The sequence below is a fragment of the Nothoprocta perdicaria genome, unplaced genomic scaffold (assembly GCF_003342845.1).
Source record: "Nothoprocta perdicaria isolate Ctin4 unplaced genomic scaffold, notPer1 scaffold_15, whole genome shotgun sequence".
NCBI lineage: Eukaryota > Metazoa > Chordata > Aves > Tinamiformes > Tinamidae > Nothoprocta > Nothoprocta perdicaria.
The window spans coordinates 5988068-6008085 of NW_020454649.1; the positions used below are offsets into that span (position 1 = coordinate 5988068).

Genomic DNA, 20018 nt, shown 5'->3' on the forward strand with positions numbered 1-20018 from the left:
ACAACACATGATCTAGAAGCCAGTAACAAGCAATGGCAGCACTATGTCAAAGGTCCTCCTTAAGGCTCTTCCCACTGGAAATAGAAACACAGCTGAAAGACAACATGTCAACTAATTTCCTCTATCAAGTTATCACCAAGAGCAATAAATAAGCAATCATTCATTTCAGAATTATCCAAAAAAGGCCCCCAAACTCTTTGCTCTAAGTATGTGTCAAAGTAAAAAAAAAAGATTTTGCGAATATGCTTTACAGAAGGTCTTTTGTCTGTACTGCTGAATCATCCATTGCTTTTTTTGTGCTGTGTTATTCCTTGCTACTGAAAGTTATTGGAATGCTACAAATTGCTGTGGAACAATATCCACTCCAATCAATCCAATCTTTCTATATAGCTTGAATTTTAAGAATTTAACCCTGAAAGCCCAAGGAAACCTACAAAAGTAGTAGATAATTTTATCTATCAAGTGCTACTTTTCTTACTTTTGAGGAACCACAAATGTGCAGTATGGGCAACACTGAAGTGAGCACTGTCAAACTTGAAACCTCAAAGTTAAACTCCTAAAACCATATTTAAATGAATGAAGAATACAGATCTTCTTACTTAAAAGTCCTTGTCAGCTGGATTTATGTATACTCCTAGTGAAGAAAATGAAGCCAGTTTTAGTTACACACTTAATTCTAGACTCAGGATCTTACAACTTACACTCTAATTTGGAAACCACTCTTCAGTATGACTTCGCTAAAAAATTTTGGAAGAATATACCTCATTGTTTAGAAACCTTCCAAAACCAAAACTCTACAAGTTTTTAAGAATAGATGTCTTGCTCATCTTATTCTTGTGGTTTTCAAGGATTGTTCTCCAAAAGTGAAAAACCTACCAACAGTCATCAACAAGTTGTGACATAAGGACATAAAAATCCTTTCCTGGCTTGATTGGCATGCATTTTTACCAAAAAGCTACATTTTTCTTCAGGAGAATTGGATAGTTCAGAAGAAAGCTTCAACTCTGAGACAGCTCTACTTTTCTGGAAATGCATAAGCCAAATGTAGCAAAATGTTCCTCATGGCCAATTAATCAAAATATCTGATAAAGTTATTCAGCCAGCACTACTCCTTCTCTGATTTTCCAGGAATCGGTTGATCCAAAAACAATTTATCAGCTTTATGTATCATCTCATCTCACTGACATTTAAAATCTTCCACTCGTTATGTTTCTATTAATGTTGGGTACAGGGAGCCCCAACAGAGAGATGAACTTGAAGCACAGAATTACTTATCAGGCGAGGATAATGGCAGATTTGAGGGCTTGCATTTTACATAGCATATTTACAAAGTTTGCCTGAAAACCTAAAATGGAAAATGGAGGATGGAAAAAGGACGGAAAGGACAGAGTGACTCATGGAAGAAATTTTAAAAGACAAACAGAGCATATCATGGGTCAAGACTGCTGTAGAAATGCAGGATTATCACAGTCCAATTCTCTGTGTCCCTCTTACAGACTGTGTATCATCTTAATAGTAAGAACAAATGAGGTACGTGCTTGCCTCTCAGTCAATGCAATCTGCAAGGTAACAGTTTAGCTCAAGCTGCTACTGATGAGGGTTGTATGCTGAAACACTGAACTAACTGATGAAGATTGAAGACAAACAAGCAATTTTAGGCACAAGTTTTTCTGCACAACACTAAATAATATAAAGGTAAAACAAACTTAAAAGTAATGCTAAAACAACAATAATTCACTAAATTTCATTATTAAGCAAAGTTTAGGAGTTGTAGAAGACCTCTGAACATATATGGAAAAAACACCTCAAAATCTACTTAGCTAAATCAGAACTCATGATTGTTTTACAAATCAAGAAAAAGATCCAAGTTATTTTGCATGTTTCACAGGAAAACATGTTTCACTGATTTGGGAAGATGAACAACAGGAAAACTGCCTTTAGGCTCCTTATGAGCCATTAGCATTGCTGAAGGGATGGATATTCCAGCACACAGAAGAAAGGTAAAAAAGTGCTTTTCCTGTTAGTTTTCTATTCAGTGCATACTCTTATCTATTTGAGACCATAAGGAGGACTAAGATAACACTACTGTAAGATGGCATTGTGCTAGATTCCTAAGTAGTTTTTTTCTTGAGGAAATAAACCTATCTCTATCCAAAGAATGTCTGGCATCTCCTTGCTGTGTCACATTTTATATACTTGAATATGAACAGGCTTTAAATGTCTTTAAGAGGTCATTTAGACACAAGACTACTGAAGATATTTTTAGTTCTAATAAAATAAGGATCACCACATTGGAAGTACTCACCTAGCAGGAGAAAAGAGGGAGCATTTCTCAGTTGCATTGGCACTCCCATATACATGCATTTAAGTACATACACACATTCTAAATCTGATTTATATGCTAAATGTACCAAGGTTGTCTCTTCCAGTCAGGTCAGGATTACCTGTCCCATGAAAACTGAGAAGATAACCCCCACCTCAGCTTTTTTTGTTGCTTATAATTCTGCACAGTTATTCAAACCATTTAAAAACTATTCCAGGTGAAAAATTAGTTAAGAAAACAATAAATCAGTGGTAAAGCTTTCTACTATCTGCACTATTATGACATGGGATTGTACAAACTGGTCAGTCCTGGCTGTCATTATTTCATATGTATTAAGGACAACACGCCACACAAAAAACATTCCTAAAGTATTCTCAATTATATAGCCATACAAAGAAAATTCCTTGACAGCAATACTACTTCAGCAGAAAATACATGACAAGCAGTATAAAATCTTCTTCCTGTCCTCTCCCTACAAGATCAAGAAACTGAGAAGGGTAAGAAACTTTTACAAACCCTTCAACTACAAAGGATTACAACAGCTCTCATCTTTCTTATTATCTCAGCCCACCAGTTTCTTCCTTTGCTATGCCCTCACCTATCACATACATTCAGCTGTACATTGCTGCCTACACATCCTGCTCCAAATGCCTCACATGTGGCTGAGTCAGAAAAATCATCTATTCTCAAATCAACTATACAAGTTTCAGGAATGTTTTAGGATGCTCTTACAACTCCTACTTTTCTTCTCCCACAGAAACCATATTGATACCACGTGAAGAAATAAATCAGTTGTTTTGAGACGGAGTAGAAGCTGCTATTCTGTTTCTCTAATGGAATATTGTTTGACCAATATTTGGTTGATATCCAAAATATTGTTTGGCCAACACAAGCCAAGTGTCACTAGACAATGAAATGTAAGAAAACGGTTTCAGCCATGGACAGTCTTGCTTCCTGAGCTGTTTGAGTTGTTCAGATTTAAAGTGGCTGGATAAAGCTGCAAAATATGTATCCGAGATTTCTTTCCAACATTTCCACCAATGACAGAAACACTGGATTTGTTCTGCATGAAGTGGGGGGTGGGAGGAGAAGGAGGAAAAGAGAATCTATGACTATTTCAGTCTGCATATCATCTTCAAAAAAATTAAAATTTTAATTCTCTTCATTAGTCTTCTCTTAATCCAAATCCCAAGCAGTGTATCTTAACAAACCATATTCCCAACTGTTTTGCCTCGCAAGTTAAGGAAGACTAGAATTATTAGCTTTCCTGCAGATATCTAATGTTATTGCACCAATCATCTTTCATAGCCATGATCTATTTTTTCTTATAGTATGTAGCATTTGCCTATAAGCAACCATTTGCCGAGCTAGTTTAATGAACAAGAGGTACAATGCCTAAATCTACATAAAAAGATGTTTTAATGTGAAGAACTATTTTGGTAATTTAGTAATTAATACCAATACATTGTTTGATCTACTTAAAGACATTGATGCCAAATTGTGTGGAACATGTTCCTAAGCCATGTTGAGATTTTTTCCAACACAAACATTGTTGTTATTAATGTTTCTTTGCTAGAACAATGTTTATTTTAATTTCCATGGCACTTAATGGCAATCCACTGATTCATTTTCTAATAGCTCCCTTCAAGTGCTTTCTAGTTTTAACCTGCTTGAAGAAAAAAAAAGGAGACCAAAGAGGATAAAGTTACTAACCGAACATATCATTTTTATGTTTTTGCTAAGGGAAATATTTAACATCAGAGCCAATTTTTCCAAGCTTCTGATGGAGTTAACTCAGAAATGATTTCCAGAAATACAACAAAGAATTTGGAAGATAAACTCTGGAGCTACAATTCTTTATATAACAGTTTATTTATCCGTGTGAGTGAATGGTAGTATATTTTTTAATAATCCACTGGGGGGGAAAAAAAAAGAAAGCTTGAGAAAGCTTATATTCTGAATGCAGTTCATTGGATGAAATTCCAAATAAGAAATTAATGTAATTGTTTCAAATAGAAGTACAATTTAAAATGCAGTTACACATAAATATTTCCATTACCTATTAGTAGTAGATTTGAAGGTTTTGGAGTACTATGGTCAACATATTGTATAAGTAAAGAAATGAGAATGCAACAGGATGACGGCTGGAATGCTGTAGGCAGGAACTCCCTGTTTTAAAGAGAAAAAAATAAATTAGTATTTTCTAGGCAGGACTAAAAACAAAAAAAAATCTTCTTCCAAAAAAATAACCAAACAAAGGAAACTGGATGCTACCACAGGCTAGGTTCTTTCAAACAACAAAATACCTACTCACTCACTAAAAGAAATAAATGAAATTGATTTACTCAAGAGCAAGTAACATATTATCCTGCCTTTTTTTTTTAAAAAGAAAACAAAGGTTAGCTTTAACAAGGGCCTCTAGAAATTCATAACGTGAGGTGAAGGAAGTCAGAGGGGGAGTTGTGCTTTAGCAGCATTCGCATCTCCCTTCTGCAAGCATCTGTTTAGCATTGCTGCTTTTCCCGCTCATTTAAAATCCAAGAAAGCAGGAGTGGGGAATGAAAACTAAGTACACAATGATCTGATCCACCATAATAATATTTACATACTTTGGGTCATTTTCACAGGAGTAGTCCAGGATTCTGCTGCATGTTATAAAAAATCTCCTAACCCTATCACACACACAATTAAAAGGGGAAACTTGAGGAAGCAGGTGCAAGAGCAGTCTCTGCTCTCGCCAGCTCCCAGTCCCCACTGCTGATGTGAAACACTGGGAGTTTCTCTAGCCTCAGAGTTCACATAATGACCTTGTATATGCACAGCTATATGGGACATCATTAATGGAAAACCCATTTTAGACACAAGGCTATTTTCAGAGAAGGGATTTTTGATCCTCAGCCTTTCTGAAATGGTCAGAAAGCAAAAGAGCTATTCCCTTTGGATGTTACTTTATTCTCCCTGGCTGAGCTTCAAAACATCTGTTACACAAGAAAAGCCTAATCAGAACAGCAGTCTCTGCCCGTCTGGTTGACATTTATTCACCATGGGAAGAACCTGTCCCCTAACAACGTTCCCATGAGCCTGCCTGACACACATGATGACCAGACTGAGTCTATAGCCTGTTCCCAATGACTGCAGAAAGCTCAGGACTTTTCCCTTTAGGCTCTGCAGCTTTGATGGGAAAATCTGCAAAACAGATAAGGGTCAGTTCCACAATCTAACTGTGCTCTGCCCTGCTTTGGGAAGACAACAGGCATACACAGTCACCAGCTATTATAGCATAGTATGAAATGACTGGAGAGTTGCCAGCATGTAGTTTTCATGATCTGTATCAAGCACATTTGCAAATTTTCCCATAATAAAGCCAAAATATCACTGCACAAATGGGCAGTTTGTAACCTATGTATCCATTAGGAAACAAGAGGTTTTTAAAATAGTTGAGCTAGTGAAACCTGTTTGAGTGTTTTATTTTAAGAATTTTGTATCTTATCTCCCTCAATTAGAATAAGACTAGTTGTCTCCTAGTCTCCTGCATGTCTGGAGGGAAAAATAGACGGTACTTGTGGTGCCTGATTTTGAGCTTCACACATGCCAGGCTGCCAGCTGGCAGATCAAACAGAACCACTGACTTCAGCTCGCAGTAAAGCCTCTTTCCCTTAGCAGCACTGAGCTGGGTCTCTCTTTTACCAAGTCACTGGTTTTGACAAAATTTGTAGAAACTTATAACCTCCAAGATTCTCACAATCTGGCCAAACTTGACAAATTAGATAAGGAGTTCAAAGACTAGTAGGAGGAAATGGAGGGAAGGCAGGGAAGGGAGAAGGACAGTTGGCCGACAACCAACATAACAGCACAAGCTTCATTCTAAGGAAAACAAGGCCAAAAATAGATTTTGAAAACAATAAATGCATTGCTAACACTTAAAGAAAGCTACTACATAATGGAAAATAGAATCTCCTTAGCCAATAGTCTTAGGGTTTTTCAATTTATTTTCTTTTATTTCCTTGGGAAGAAGCTTATGTAGCTATGTCATCTGTTCAACCCTACCTTTTTTTGCCCCTACTCTCCAATATGGTTTGAAGTTGTTGAACAGCTTTAATCAAAACTGACCCACAGAATGACCTATATCATGAGGTCTGCATCTCTATGGTAGCTGCAAGTTCAAGGGTAGAGTATCCACAACAGAGAGGCTGTATGAAATATGGAAGGAGAGGAGGATCTTGTCACAAAGATGGGGAGCATGCTACAGATAAAAGACAGTTCTCTTGAAAACCAAGTTTCTGTATTTCAAGTATTTGACATTTAGAGTTTCATGGCACACAGAAGCTACAAGTTTCACACACTTTCTCCTCCTCTTCACATACCCCCACATTCAGCTTATGTGTACCAGCACATATTGTCTACTGTAAAACTGTATTAGAGTAAACAAAATAGATGTGCTAATTTTACAGGCATGGTATGTATAACCTGAAAAGCATCTCAAAATAGACAAAAGTATCACTAAAATTCCAAGATAATTTTAATAAACAAGTATCGATAAATATTTATGGATTTAATGTCTATGAGATCTGTTCAAAATAAAACAAAAAATCACTCTTTCCTCCTTGACCTTTTTGTTTAAGAAGAATCCTATTTGGAACAACTACCCAGTTCTCCATGTAGAGCAGTTGAGAAGGAAAAGTAAACAAAGAATCCATGCGGAGGCTAAGTGAGACAGTGTTGTTTCCATGCTCATGCAAATTTCTGCAAAGCAACAAAATGTCAGATTTCTCACTGCTTAAAAAGCAAAACTTAATACCAATATTATGCTTCCAATATGCTCATAATTCATCATCAAAAAAAATTTTAGGCTGCAAATCATAAAGCAAGTTATAAATAAGGGAAAGGTGCTTACTATTTATGTAGGGTTGCAACTCTTATTTTGAGGAAGTTTATATATCATAGACTCAGCGGTATCTAGTCAGATTCTCTTTACAAAAATAAAGCAGCTGAGTTGACTTGGAAGTGTTATAGCATTTAGGTGTACCCCAGAACTGCAGAGGACACTACTGTCTCCACGAATTATTTCATCTAGAGATTTATCAGCACAACAAACCTTGGTTGAGAGCAACAGGAATCAATATTTGACAACTAAAATTAATATATTTCCATCACTGGTACATTCTTGGTACCAAAGCTTTCAACTAGCCTTCACAGCAAACATTCAGAAAAACACCTCAAATATTATTGCATGACTGCTGCGCATTGCAAGTATCATATAGAAATCGAATCACACAAAAAACTGTTAACACAGAGCAAGCCCATCTCATTTGCACTTTGAAGGTTCTTTAAGCAATTAGGAATAAGAACATGACAGTTGCACTGTTTTTAAAAACAAGGCAAATTTTTCCAATTTTTTCCAAAATAAAAATGCTTGAAGTAACATTCAACCCCATCCTGAACATACAGTTGCTAGTATAATATACCTTGCTTAGTTATCTATACTAGAGGGAAGGAAGTTGAATTTCCTGCTGTCTTCAAGCAGCAGCTTCAAGTCCCAAGCCCCAGAGGGCAGCGAAGGAACCTCTGTCTTCCAGTAACCGCTCCTTTGTTCCCTATCTTCTCACAGCAGAGTCCCCACAGGTGCGTCAAGCAGAAAGGCATTTCAGACTGACTACTGCAGTGCTGCAGGGAGGAAACGCAACCTGAAGCACTCTGCATGCTCACTTTCACTCTCTTTCAGAGGCCGGAGGAAGCTAGAGCAAGATCAACATTTTCAGTGACATTTTCTGTTATGAAAATACAGCTGGATCAAATGTGGATTCCTTTGGACACAGTTACTTGGGGATTTATGTTTGCTTACAGACAACAGCACAGGATACCAGAAACTGTGTGGCAGCTCTGCCCCCTAACACATTGAGCATCTTTGTCAGCTCCTCAGCCCAACTATCACCTTATCCTAGAAAGGGCTTGTAACGGACTGTGGCAACTTGTACTTCATTTTTGAGATTTTTATTGCTATAGCAACTGAGTGTAGGCATTTAAACATAGCAACAGACTTTTTATAGCACTTTCTTGGATGTCAAAGTGGCATGTTGTTTTATTTTCTAAGCAGATGTTCAAACAGATAAGTATACAAGATTATTGTACAGTATCTATCTTCAAAAGGAAGGGAAAATGTTCCTACTTCATGAAATATTTTAACCTCAGAATCATAAAGGCAGACAGATAATGTTTAGGTATACTGAGAGTTTAATAGAATTTGTTCTGAGAAAACATATCATTAGCTGCTACATGAAAATAAGGGTAGATGAGAAATTTTGTTATTTGTGCCCATTTGGTTTAAAAATAGACAAGAAATTTACAAGGTCCTGCTCAGAGTTTAAAAAGTTAAGAACTCTGATCCTTCCCTGATAAGCAATGGATAAGGGGAAATGTCTTGATATTTTGTGGACCAAGATGCTCAGGAGAGAGCATAATCCACTGAGCCAGGCCCTTGCATTGCACACTGGCAAAGCTCTGCACACTCCAGAAACAGTAACATGCTCATGCACAAACTGAGAATTGACCATGTAGCTTAAGGAAGTATTGCTCACCATTTCCACAGTAAAAAGGTTACCTTTCTCTGGTCTGCCGTTTCTCTTTTGAGTCCTTAAATATGGTATTGTTCCAATAAAAGGACAGTAAAAACACTAACATAATTTCTGAACACCTTCCAAGGCATGGAAATACCAAGCAACAACAGCACAGATTTTCCAAAGGCTCTTTAGGTGTTATTCACCTTTCCATTACATTTATATGGCAGCCTTGTATAGAGTGGGATGGTTGATGTTTGCCATTTTACCAGCAACAAAAAAAAAAACCTTAATATCTGTTAAAAAAGGGAATGACAATTTTTTTTTTTTAAGATGAAAGCAACAGGAAATATCAAGAGCTCCTCATAAGAGTACAAAGTTAGTAATATTCTAGAGAAACTATTCTATCAGCATATTTTTTTAGATCTTTTGGAAAGGAATTTTTAACATTTTACTCGGAGACATTACAAACTCATCCCCAAAACTCAGCACAGCACTAATCTTGATTTTTTTTTTTTTATGATATTAAGATTGTATTCTAAAAGGTCTTTCTTCCTGTCCTTCACAGCTATTTTCACTTAATTTAGGGTAATAACAGAACAGTCCCAAACCTGCTTTTAGTACTTCAGAAACTTGGGAATTCTGATATATTTGCTTGGTGTGCTGTAGTCTGCTCCAGTAACTATGGCACTTACTAAAAACAGCATTTAGAGCAATCCTTATAATTATACCCAAAGAATAGAGCTAACAGTAAGTTTATTAATGGCAATGACTCTCAAGGTAGTCGAGATGATAGGCACAACTATATTCACACAGTGAGTTGCAACAGATTTGCTCAAGATTTAAAAAAAAAAAAAAAAGGCATCTCCCAGTCAGAACACAGCATTAGACTGACTTTGCACCTCCTCCTGGAGGAAGTTCCACCCACCACAGCAACTCCACCACTAACCAGATCACACTATTTTCATGAGCCCAGAGGTTAGCTATATCCATTCACCTTTTGAAAAGAAAAATACAGGAAATGTAGTGGTCAACATTGTGAGGAATATGTGCTTATTTTTATACACCATAAAACATGTTTCTGCTTTTATTCAAAGGGCCCCCTTCAATTTAGACATCTTATTTTTAATTTCTGTGTACAGCAGGTAGGACACAGTTCAGCCCTTCATTAGTTTGGACATTTTAAACAAGAAGCTTTAATTTATATATTCTGTCTTATTATATTCTACTGCATGCACTGCCTAGAGAGGCTTTGTACTTTTCAAAGAGAACTGAGGAGCACTTCATGTATTAGGAAATTTGTTATTTTCAAAATTTCAGAAACACATGTCATTCTACAAATCCTTTTTGTTGGTGAATCCCTTTAGGTACCAAATAAGATGAGTGAAAAAGCCCTTACCTGTCTGCTTCTAGCCAGTTCCCACAGATTTCAAACTCTTATTTCCTGCTAACTATCACAGCCCTTACCTTTCTGGCATTCATTAAGAGCTTGATCTGGCACCGCTAAAGTAAATGGAAACTTTGCTAATGATTTCAATAGCAAGGGCTCAGAGCCAAATTCCCCATGTATAACTTCAGCATTACAAAACATTCTGCAGAACTATATAAACAGTCATCATTTTGCTCTGAAGGCCAGTCCCAAGCCCAAAGCCATTTTCCTACTTGATCCAGCAGCATGGAATTTCTACCACACGTCCATTTCTAGTACATAAAACTTTAAAAAAGTTAACAACTGCGCAACTCAAATCTTAATTTTTCTCCACCACTTGGTCTACTGACTTTTCAACCTTTTTTTTCCTCCTTAGAAACTGCCGAAGCAGAGCCTATTAGAGAGCCATAGGACTGTGGCTCTGTTCTGACAGTCACCAAGACAGAACGTACCAGCACATAACTTAGGGGAGCACACAGCAATTCTAGAGAACTTCCCACGCGACCGTCTATGCATTAGTAGTGGTTGCAGGAAGAGGCAAACTTGCAGGCATACAAACACTTCAGCCAAGCTTGGCCATTTCCCTCCCCGCCTCCTGCTCTCATCTCCTTTCCCCAGAAGCATGTCTGTGGGTGTAAGACAAATGATAACAAAAAAAATCACATGAAATTTCTACACATCTTGCATTGTGCAAGGTCTTAAGTCATATCTATAGTTTTGACAGGTCCTTAGTGCCTCGTGATGCCCAATGACTATGAATTTTGTGTATTTTCAAGACAGTAAATATCTCAGGATATAGCAGAGGATTCTTTATTCACTTACTAGTTCCTTTTATTGCATCTCTCAGGTATTTAATATATTTTGTAATTTCATTTTAAATGGAGTTTCTCAAGTTATTTTCCAGACCGTAAAATGAATAATCATGTATTAAAACAAAAAGCTTGTCATGCTATCATGTTAAGGATGCAGGATGTTCATCATCTAGTCCAGATTTAAGGGGTACTCTGAGCCCAAGCTCTCCAACAAGCAATCAACTTCTTAACTGCCCTGTTTTAAATCTCAAATCCCTCTTTCCTCTTTAGACTTCTTAGAATCCACTTCCCCATAAAAAAGTCATTTGTAAGTATTGCCACAACTGTCAGTCTGAGGTCTCCTGAACACATCATTATACAGGTGAATAACCAAAAATTCCATTCTAAAGCCACTAGCTTATAAGCCTAAAAAGATACATCATTCAATCCTAGACTTCTGTTTTATCTGTGATATTGAGATCCAAAACAACCTTTGGGGACCCTCTTCGAAGGAAATGCAAATGGAGAACACAGTACAAGGAATTTCTTCTGTCGAGCTTAGAGTAAGACTGCAGGGCAGACAGAGATCTCTTCCTACACCCAAATCCTGCAGATCTTTAATGGCCTGAACACTGAAGCATCAAGAACGGTGCTTCTTTTGCCTGAAGTTACGCACTTCCCTACAAATAGTGGACAGATGAGCTCCACAGCATATAAAGTAAATTTATGTATTCCTTAAAATGAGGTTTCGCATCTGTCTTTTTGATAGCAGCTCCCTATATTCAGCCCCCATAACCACCCAGCTTTTCAGCCTGACTTGCCAAGTGAGTACCTTTAAAAGCTGACAGAAAGCAGTCAGCTCCAATCTTTAGCACCAGCTTCTCCCACACTCATTCAGACCAATTAATCCAACTGCTTGATAATTTGTTTTCACTGTGTGGGCCTGGATAAATAGGACAATATTTAGGCTATACACCACCATTAAAACATATCTAAGGAATCATATGCTTCATGTCCACAAATAAATTGGAGCTTTACTATATGTTAAATACATAGATAATGCTAGATACTTTATCATATTGCTGTTTTAAATCACAACAGTCACATTGTACACATGAGCAATCTATACTTCTTGTATTAGATTGACATACATCATTACTGGAAATACATTTAGATAATATACTTTAAGTTACAAAGAAAATAATAAATCATATAGAGAAGAGTAATCACTAAAATATTATAACTTGTATTAAAAATATACACTTAATTGGAAGAGCGTGACAGACTAATTCTAGTCCATATACAAACACAAAAATAACTTAGATTACTCAGATAACTAAATTCCCTTCTAAATGCCAGCTAATGCTCTGTATCTTGTGCAAGTTAAAACATATAACATCACAAGTTAAGGAAGACATACATGTCCTATAGATCAAAAAAAGGCCTTTGTTACATGGGATACATAAGAACATTTAAGGCATTTATTATACATCATTTAATATATTAGCCCATTTCCTAATTGCCTGTTAGTTCTCATACACAACATCTGAACATTACAATATGTATGAAAGATTCACCTCATTCTCTTTCACCCCATACTTTTACTCAAGTATATACAACACCTGGTAAAGTTAAACATAAATTCAGTAACTATTTGCACTTGCAGGAACACTGTGTTCAAAACTCCACATTCTCCTCATTTCTGCCCAGCCGAAATTCACTTCAGTGAGTAATCATTCCATGAAGAGGGAGAAGATCTACTGCAGTGAATTTTTCACTAGGTGGAACCATTCTATACACAATTTGAAAAGCAACTCACTAACATAGGTGTTTATTAATAAGATAGTGAGAAACCTGAGTCTTCAATTCCAACTAATGTTTCCTTACATTGCCTTCATTCTTACATATTTTGTTTATATATTGCTATCAAAAAAGCTAAACATTCAAGTCTGAAAGTATTTTAATTTACCAAGAAAATGATAAAACAAACAGCATAGATAAAAACTGAGCACTACAATATGAGAAGTTTTAAATAGTGTTATTTTTCCATAAGGCAATATAAGCTTTAGCATTTGAAGGGCTTTTTTTTCCTTCTCCTTAGAGCATTCAAATTAAATATAACTTCACAGTATTAATTTAGCTCAACTAGTACTAAAACCTAGAACATACTATATAAAAAATGTCTCCGGAAATGTCTTTTTAAAAGATAGGTTCCAGAGATAAGTAGGTAATCCATCAAAAAGGAACAAGTTTGGTATACACTGTTAAAGTATGCATGTGGAAGGAAGGTTGTACAATTAAAAAAGGCAAAAAAAACACCCACATACTGTTAAATACCTGTTTACCTACAACATTTACTGCTGTTAACAAATACTTTCCAATGGTTAGCACAACAGAGAAACTGCAAATTAAGGTTGCCTTTAAGTACTACATACCTTCATTAATCAAGCCTCAGTAAAATTAACACAGCTTTTCTCTTTCATTCTTGCATATTCCCAAACACTATATAAGAACAACTACATTTCCTTAACCGCATTGTTTGTTTGTATTTTTTTTAAAGTAGGCAAAATTTGATTAAGGGGTAGAATTGGACTGGGGGGGGGGGGTGAGGAAGGGAGGAGGGGGAAGAGGTAAGAAAAAAATAGCAACTTGTTCTCCTAACAACAAGATACTGTACCTTTAAGGAAGAAACATGGTTCCGTTCTGTTTCACAGCTGAAAGAGCTTATTCTTGGTTATAGAGATTACTTACCTAAAACTTCAGTTATTCCTCTTTTTCCCCCTCAGGCCAGCCTCTTTCACTCTTGGGAGCTTTTACCATTTAAGGTCAATGTTACATCTGGCTCTAGTAACTAAAGCTGAAGCAATTTTTAACTCAGATCCAGCAGGCTGCCTAACATTAGAATGAGAGTTTAAATTTAAAGTAACTCTTCAGAAAAATCTCTTTCTTGCCTCAGAGAATTACAGAATAAAAGACTTTCCTATTCTGGCATAAGTACTCCGAGTACGAGGCACGATGCAAGCGTCCCATTAGAATTCTTGAAGTTCACTGCATATAAGGCTCTAGTTACTCATTTCTGATTAAAATGGGCAAGTAGGAAGAACAGATGAAAGTTTGCATCATGTTATGTTAACCCTTAGAATTGATTGAAACATCTATGCTAATATGTTATTTTTTTTTTTATTATGTTCCCCCTCTGTTTGGTCAGAGTCTAAATTAGATAGCCAATACAAGGCATGTGAACTTTTAAAGAACATTGGCTTCGATCCAGGAATAGGCTTTACTCTCCATTTGCAGAGTATGAGTAATTCCTACTGAAGGCTACAGAAGTTAAGTGCATCCCATGAGAGAATAGCTACAAAAGGGACATAGAAAGAAAAAACATTTACTACAATTAGTACAGATACCTGAAGAAGTGATATACATGTTTAACACGTATTCAACTCTGAAACAGACGATCCTCAGTAGTTAAAAAGCACTTTTTTTTTTTATTTATTGCAACATTCTCATTCTAACTACAAGTTAGTTCTACACTTTCACTGACTGCTATAAAATTACTAAATACATGTGATCCAAACCCTGACTAAATAGCCTTTTGCAGTTCAAGCACAGACAGAGAGCTGTAGGTGAGAATTTTCAGGAAGTTAAACACAAAAGTATATAAAATAACTAGGTAGCGAGTTTGGAAGGACTGTTTTCTCTATTCATAGAATCATAGAATGCCGGAGGTTGGAAGGGACCTCAGAGGTCATCGAGTCCAACCCCCCTGCTCACGCAGGGTCACCTAGAGCACGTGGCACAGGGCTGCATCCAAGCGGGTTTTAAAGATCTCCAAAGAAGGAGACTCCACAACCTCTCTGGGCAGCCTGTTCCAGTGCTTTGTCACTCTCACAGTGAAGAAATGCTTCCTTAAGTTCCTGTGGAACTTCCGATGCTTCAGTTTGAAGCCATTTCCTCTAGTCCTATCCCTGCCCACCACTGAAAAGAGGCCGCCCCCCTCCTCCTCTCTGCCTCCCTTGAGGTATTTATACACGCTGATCAGGTCCCCCCTCAGCCTCCTCTTCTCCAGGCTGAACAGACCCAGCTCTCTCAGCCTTTGCTCATAGGGCAGATGTTCCAGGCCCCTGATCATCCTGGTAGCCCTGCGCTGGACTCTCTCCAGCAGCTCCACATCCCTCTTGCACTGGGGAGCCCAGAACTGCACACAGTACTCCAGATGTGGCCTCACCAGGGCTGAGTAGAGGGGGATGATCACCTCCCTCGACCTGCTGGAGACGCTCTTCTTAATGCACCCCAGGATCCCGTTGGCCTTCTTGGCCACCAGGGCACACTGCTGCCTCATGGTCAACTTGTCGTCCACCACAACACCCAGGTCCCTCTCTGCGGGACTGCTCTCCAGCAGGTCCACCCCTAATCTGTACTGGTGTCCAGGGTTATTCCTCCCCAAGTGCAGGACCCTGCACTTGCTCCTGTTGAACCTCATGAGGTTTCTCGCCGCCCAGTCCTCCAGTCTGTCCAGGTCCCTCTGGATGGCAGCACAGCCCTCAGGGCTATCAGCTACTCCACCCAGTTTGGTATCGTCAGCAAAGTTGCTGAGGGAGCACTCCAGCCCTTCATCCAGGTCGTTAATGAATAAGTTGAACAGGACCGGACCGAGAACTGACCCCTGGGGGACACCACTAAGTACAGGCCTCCAGCTGGACTCCGCACCATTGACAACCACTCTCTGCACCCTGCCATCGAGCCAATTCCTAATCCACCTCCCCATCCACACATCTATCCCACACCTTTGGAGCTTGCCCAGAAGGATGCTGTGAGGGACAGTGTATTCTCTTGAAACAGTCTAATGTGCTAGCACTAAATAATCAGCAACTATCAAGGCAGAATAATCATACAAAAGAAAATAAGAATTTGATGATTTAACTTGGAAAGTCAAAGACAGACACAAGGTTGACAGATGGTCATAAGGCAATGCTTGCAGGAGAAACATGTGGAAAGAGCTGACTGCAGTACATCAAACCTTGTAACAGAGTAGGAGACTGGCACCTTGATGATGTCACCAGATTTGTTTGCATTAGAATTCACCATCCTCTACTCAAGACCTCCTTTGTCCCCTAGATCAACATAGGGAATTTTTACACTAAGAGCTCTGATAGATTTCCTTAATATTAGCAGTTAAGCCTGACCCCAAGACAATGAGATTAGAATGTTCAAACAACTACAGGTGTTGATTATTCCACCAGTTGTTTATACAACTTACTGGCTATCTTGTAGACACCGAAAACATCTCATCTCCTTGGATTAATATAATATTACCCACAAACACTGGCTCTGAAATACTCTAGTATTTTTCAGTTCCTAGAAACTTTATGAAACCACTGGCCTCCAAAACATCTGCCTCTGCTGTAGGAAAAGCCAATAGTGACTTTCCAGCTTCCTTTCTGCTACCCCATCAGCCTATATAGCTCAGAGCTGCAAGAGATGATCACTGGCATTCAGGTAGCAATTAGGAAAGGGAGAAGGATCTTGAAGGCATTGATAGGAAAGGGAAGCAAGTCAGCTTCCACTCAACTTCAGCTCCTGAAACAGACATTTTTAGATGAAGGAAACTAAGCATGTAGAAAAAAATTTTTTAGACTATGTTATTAACTGAATGAAGGCACAAGAATGAATCCAATATAAGCAACATTCTTCAGAGCCCAAAACAGTCCAGTAAGCAGTTTTTTTGAAGCATTCTGGTAGAAAAAGCTCATCACACAGGGTATTGTGTCAAGCCTCTTCCTGCCCCTCACTTCCCCCTCATGTAAATATTTATGTCACTAATAAAGCTCTAACGTAATGTATTTCCTAAAAACAGCATAAGATTATTTTTTTTATACATACTTTACAGTATTTCAGAATAGCTGAAGAGGCTTCAACTTCCATAGCTCTGTGCTATCAAAACTAGTGCAGGACAAACCACTGCAAAGTTGCATCACGTTACACATCTTACCTAAGGATTTTTACTTGTGCCTTTTGAAAAGATGAATACAAGTGCTAAAAATCCTGGTTATATCAAAACTCTTGAGTTTTGCCAGTAGCTATGAAGTATTTATTTCTGAACTATACATCTCAATCTTCATTTGGATGCAATGATTTCTGAGCATAGGTGTGTGTGTGTGTGTGGGTGTGCACGCATGTGTACTCTTAAACTTGCTTTTCTAGTTTAAGCTTCAATTTTGCAGTCAGGAAGAACTTAAAAGGCTTATTTGGGTAGAATTAAGCATGTTTTCATTTGAATTTTTGATGGGCTCCAGATCAAGCTGTAAATTCCTCTCAATAAGCGGATAGAGTAACATCTAGTTAAACAGATGCTAAATAAAAGGCTCTCACATTATTTTGAAAATATGGGGACCTCAGGAGACCAATGTACTTAATGTTGTTTAATGTACATCCATGTGATATAAAGTACCACTTTCAACAGGCAAAACGCAAGTGGAAAGGCATGACTGTATATCCTGTTCTTTATTCAGTAGTTGAAATTATATAAAAATGGTTATGCAGGATAGCTAAGAAATTGAAAGAAGGGTAGCCACTCCACTTAAGGCTGGAGTTCTAACAGGATTTTTCATGATTTTTAAATAGCCCAGATGAAAAAAACTTTAAAGGCTCAAGTTTAAAAAAGTTATCTGAAAAGTAGCAAAACTTGAGGGTACTTTCAACAATGTTAAGGTAGCAGTTTATATAGATGAATCTCACATGGCAGAATTTGACATTTTTAACTGCCCAACTTGCAATAGCAGAAGCACTTCATATCAATCAGAAACATTAAAAGAATATTCAATCATACAATAAAAGCCTGCAGAACAAGATGCATATAGAGACCAAACTCAAAACATTTATATGGACAACACAAGTTTACAGGATTATCAGTATGCCCTAGTCCATGTTATGGGGAAGGATTGAGGGAAGGGTTTTTTTAACTGAAAAAAGTTTGACCTTAGAGAAGTACTCATGTTCTTAAGAAAACTAATTAAGCTATGAAAAACCTTTATTTAAAGAGCTAACATTTTTCCAAAACTCCAAATAGGCAGCTCATGCTATTTATGAAACAGAGAGAATCTGAATAACAACATACTCATTCATACAACAGTACCTACTGCCAGGTAATAACATGACCTATATAGACAAAATTTCATCAGCCAAGTCACACTGGACAAGGGTTACACAAGGCATTATATTTTCATTTCCTATGTTCAACTTTTCTGGAATGTTTATTTTTGAGAGAACAGTTTTAAGAGTCAAGCTCTTATAAAAACATCATTTTAAAGTTTTTTTTAATAGCTAACAGGAAAAACAAAGCAGCATCAGAAACTGAAGCCTTTGTGAATAAAGCAGTTATTCAGTGTTCATGTACTTAAGATTTCTCCTGACAAGAAATTAGAGATATCAAATACTCTATCACACACAGGGTCTTCCAGGATCTTTTTCTGTAGAAAGAATAAGGAAACAGTAAAGAAAGCATTCTAATATCTCTTCAGGAAATATTTTTGGAAAGCCGAAGCAGTTAACATTTGCTACAGCTCCACCTGAACTTGTCTGTGACAAGTCTGGCAAAAGTAAATGACTGGGGGGGCAAAATGGAACACATTTTTTTCAGCTTCCCTATCTACAGATGTAAATTTGTCTATTTAGAGATGCAGAAGTTTGCATAATTGCATATTGCTGTTCTCAAAAGTGCAAGAGATGGACTAGCATTGGAGACTGATTTAGGCCAAAATAGAGTTATTGTAAGAAGTGAAACTTGATTTTAAAGTCTATCCTACACATAGAAAATGCTTACATACTATGTAATTTGTATGCATTTCTATGCCATGCATACAAAATACATAAATACATTAACAGAAGTTGTATGGGTTTTGTTTGGTTTTTTTTTTTTTGGCTTAGAGAGTGAATAGTCTTATCACAACGTAAAATTAAGCTAAGCAGAAAGTAAAAGGGAAAGCTTTTATCAGGGATATGACAGCTGACCTCCACCTTTAGAGCAGAAAATGAAAAAAATGGTACCAGTCTTAATCAGACACTGTTTAATATTTGTTTCTCGTACTGGAATTTTACACTTTGTCATTTATGTTAAAATTATCAAGGAGCCCTGAAAAGAAAAACCTACCTCTCAGTTCTAGAAAAAGCTACTTCTTTCCTTCTAGTATCTATTTCCAGCTTTAAGTTGGATCTTTTTATGTTTTTGACTCCTAGTGTAAAGATCCATATAGTATTCCTCCTATGTGGATACATAGCCACCAAGATCAAATCACTCTTAATCTCATAACCCCTTCCTATATCTCAAATCTCTCAAGGATATTTTTCAGACCTTGAGTCACTTCTGTGGCATTCTAAAGCCTACATTTGTCAACTGGATGACTGCTGCTACTTCCACAGTATCACAGGCTTTGTGTGATTGTTCTTTGGATGGTTCATCTCATTTTCTTTGGATGGTTCATCCCAAATTTTCTTTAAAATATTGAAAATCTAATTCCTTCCACTTAAAAATGCATGAATATGAATTCATTAGTTCAAGTTAAATGCTTCAGAAAAAAAGTATATTAAGGAGAAGTTCGGGAGTCATTTATTTCTCTACTTTTCATCTCATACCTCATAAATGTTCTCCAGAACACCTGGGCTTTACCCAAAAAAAAGAACAGTCGGCAGCAACTTGACATCTAAAAGTCCTCTTCTTGCATCCTGAATGAGATTCAAACACAAGCACACACTTGTGCTTCAACTGAACAGTTCACTACATTCAAAGGAAGTTAAGAGTATGCACAAAAACATTCCCAAATCCCCTACATGTGGATGGTAATAGAGTAGGTTTTTACAGGTTCACATTCCCAACAGAACAAGCTGCATAGCCTTCTGAAGCGGAACAAAGAAATCTACCCAAC

At 37.4% G+C, this 20018-nt stretch overlaps 1 protein-coding gene across 6 annotated transcripts in view; it reads right to left on the minus strand.

Moving 5' to 3' along the window:
* MRVI1 (murine retrovirus integration site 1 homolog) overlaps positions 1–4473 on the minus strand; it is a 42600-nt gene extending 38127 nt beyond the window's left edge. For all 6 annotated transcript variants that reach the window (XM_026034714.1, XM_026034715.1, XM_026034718.1 and 3 more), the window contains exon 1: positions 4383–4473. The gene's annotated coding sequence lies outside the window, so the exon portion shown is untranslated. The remainder of the gene's footprint in view (positions 1–4382) is intronic.
* Positions 4474–20018: the final 15545 nt, after the last annotated feature.